Genomic DNA, 2,858 nt, shown 5'->3' on the forward strand with positions numbered 1-2,858 from the left:
ACAATTCAAAATGAAAAAAACTAAAATCAAACCTAAATAATTTTTTTAATTTACCAATCAGTTGGCTGCAAAATTTCTTGTTTACAATTATTTATTATTGCCTAAACCAACAAATAAGAGATAATTCCCTCAAACAATGGTACATTCTGTAAAAAAAAGGTTTTTTAAAATTTCAAAAATTTCTTGTGTTTTTAAAATATATATATATTTTTTGACTGTTCAACTCACAACCTGATCCTTTTTTAAAATTTTAAATCTGAACCATAATTATTTTTACACTTATATTTATTCATATTTTATTTTAACTACAAAATAGTTTTTATAAATATTTATATATATAAAAACTATTTGAATATCTATAATTTCTGAAGTATTATTCTGATAATTTTTATATTTTTTGATTAAAATAGAACAATACTTATTAGTGTTGCTGCGACTACTGGAACCTATTTGTGGTTCCTTGTCTTAATTTATCTTAGTTGTAGAGTTCCTGTCATCTCGATCACTACCATCATACTCATTTTTGTTGTCTTTGTATTTCTTTCCATTATCTTGAGGCTAACTGTTGCTCGGATCATTATCTCCCTGTTCACTGTTTGCTTCCATTGTGAATTTAGGTAAGTACCAGTCTTGAATAAGTTTTTCAATCTTTGCTTTATTAAATGTTTTTCCTAATATTTTAGAGATTTCATCTGGAATAGAGTTTTTATAGTTTTTTTGTGCTTTTTTAAAAGCGTTTTTAATATTCTTAAAGCTATAATTTTGTTCATAAGTAAGTTTTTTAAAAATGTCGAGACAATTTGTGTCACTTAAATTAATATTTTTTATAGTTTCTTTAACTTTATTTTTCTTATACTCTGGATGCTTATTTTTGTTGACACCTTGAACTAAAAGTTTTTCTAAAGCTTCTTTAGGATTATATACAGAGTTATTAATTGGTATACCAAGATAATCACATAGCAAATTATATTCTAATTCTTGAAAAGCATTTATTGTTTCAGCATTTGCTTGTGATATTCCGTAATCCTTTCTTCTTGCTTTACCATACGATTGTTCATATTGCTCATGGTAGTATCTACCTACATCTATAGCACCTTGTATAGCCATAGGTAATTTTGTAGCCATGTCTGATATTTTGTATTTGCCCTCTTTTACCAGTTCTAAGAACATAGCGTTGCTAATAAGGGCACTAGGATTCCTGTTAGATTTGCATGAGAATAGCAAGTATGATATTTCCAATAAAGTTTTTAGCCTATCTGAATCAATATCCTCATTATTTAATTTTCCTTTAATAATATTCTGTAATTTACCTACTATTTCCGCTGCTCCTAGTTCAGTTTTTTCAAGAACCTTTTGAATTGATGTATATGTATCTAAGTTTATTACTTTTTCTGTGCGTTTGGTTGAAAATAAAAGTTCTTGAGTTATATCGATTGTCTTATCCCCACTGCTTGTCTTAAATAATATTGGTGTGCTTATAGCTGAAATATTAAAGCCTAATGGAGCAAATTTAGAATAAATTCTTAATATTTTTTGATAAGCTAAGCTAGATGATAAAAAATTAAGTGCATCTTCGCCATTGCTGTTTTGATAAGGTTCGAAGTAATTAAGGTTATTTATATAATGAAAGACAAGAGGTACAGCGTTACTTACTTTATTAGCAAAAAATTTTAGCTCTGTTTCAGCATGCCAATTTATACACTGAATAATCAAACTGAAACCATTAGAAGTCTTTCCAGTTATCATATCAACAATACTACTTTGCATTATAGGAGTTGCATTTTTATATATCTCTAGGATTGTGTAAAGCGTATTCGAGATATCCGGTATATTTTTTATCCAGTTAAAAAATACTTGTGATTTCTTTGGGTTTGAATTAAAGATTGTTTCTAGCTTAGTTTTATTTTGTTCTTCGAAGTTATCTTTATTAATTAGCTCAGATATTAGTTTAAAATGACCAAGGTTTTTTGCATTGAACTTTGGATGCTTCACATCCGCTTTATATTTAGGAACATCATTCTCAAGCTCATCGTATATACCCTTTACTTGTTGATGTATTTCATATGCTTTCCTAGTATCTTTCACTTTAGTTTTATAATAATTAACAATACCTACTAATAATTCTTTATCTAGACTAACTAAAGTGGTTAATGTTGAAGCTAAGTCTATGTCAATTGAGCCTAACTGGTTTATATGGTATTCTATTTGGTGTATGTTAGGTATAGCTTTTATCTGGGTAAGAAATTCTTGAGATTTCTTTGGGTTTAAGGCAAAGGTTGTTTTTAACTTCTTTTTGTCTTGTTTTTCCAAGTTATCTTTATTAATTAGCTCAGATAATAGTTTAAAATGATCAAGGTTTTTCATCTTGATTTTTGAATACTTTGCATTCGCGTTATATTTAGGAACATTATTCTCAAGCTCATTAAGTATATTTCTCACTTGTTGATATATATCCTTTAAAGAAGTAACAGCTTGTATTATTTCCTTCTGATCATTATTTTCTACACCATTAAACATGATTTTTGTCAAATCTTTTGACTTATATAGGTGATGGTTTAAATAATTGTTTACTACATAAGGATTAACATTAATCTCCTTTTTTATAATATCATTTATCTTCTCTGCAATGATTAATTTTTGCCGAGGCTGTTTTGCGCGGTTTCATTCTCATTGCCGAGGCCAGATAACACCTCAATAAATAAAATATTTTTAATCTACTATATATATGACAAAAAATAATATACAATATTAAAATAATTTGTATAGTATTTTTATACTGAATATAACTGACAAAAAGTAAGGACTATGAGTATACTCGTGCTTTGGCAATCTCGAAGATATTTTTATTACAAAGCCAG

The sequence above is a fragment of the Hydra vulgaris genome, chromosome 02 (genome assembly GCF_038396675.1).
Source record: "Hydra vulgaris chromosome 02, alternate assembly HydraT2T_AEP".
NCBI classification, from domain to species: Eukaryota; Metazoa; Cnidaria; class Hydrozoa; order Anthoathecata; family Hydridae; genus Hydra; species Hydra vulgaris.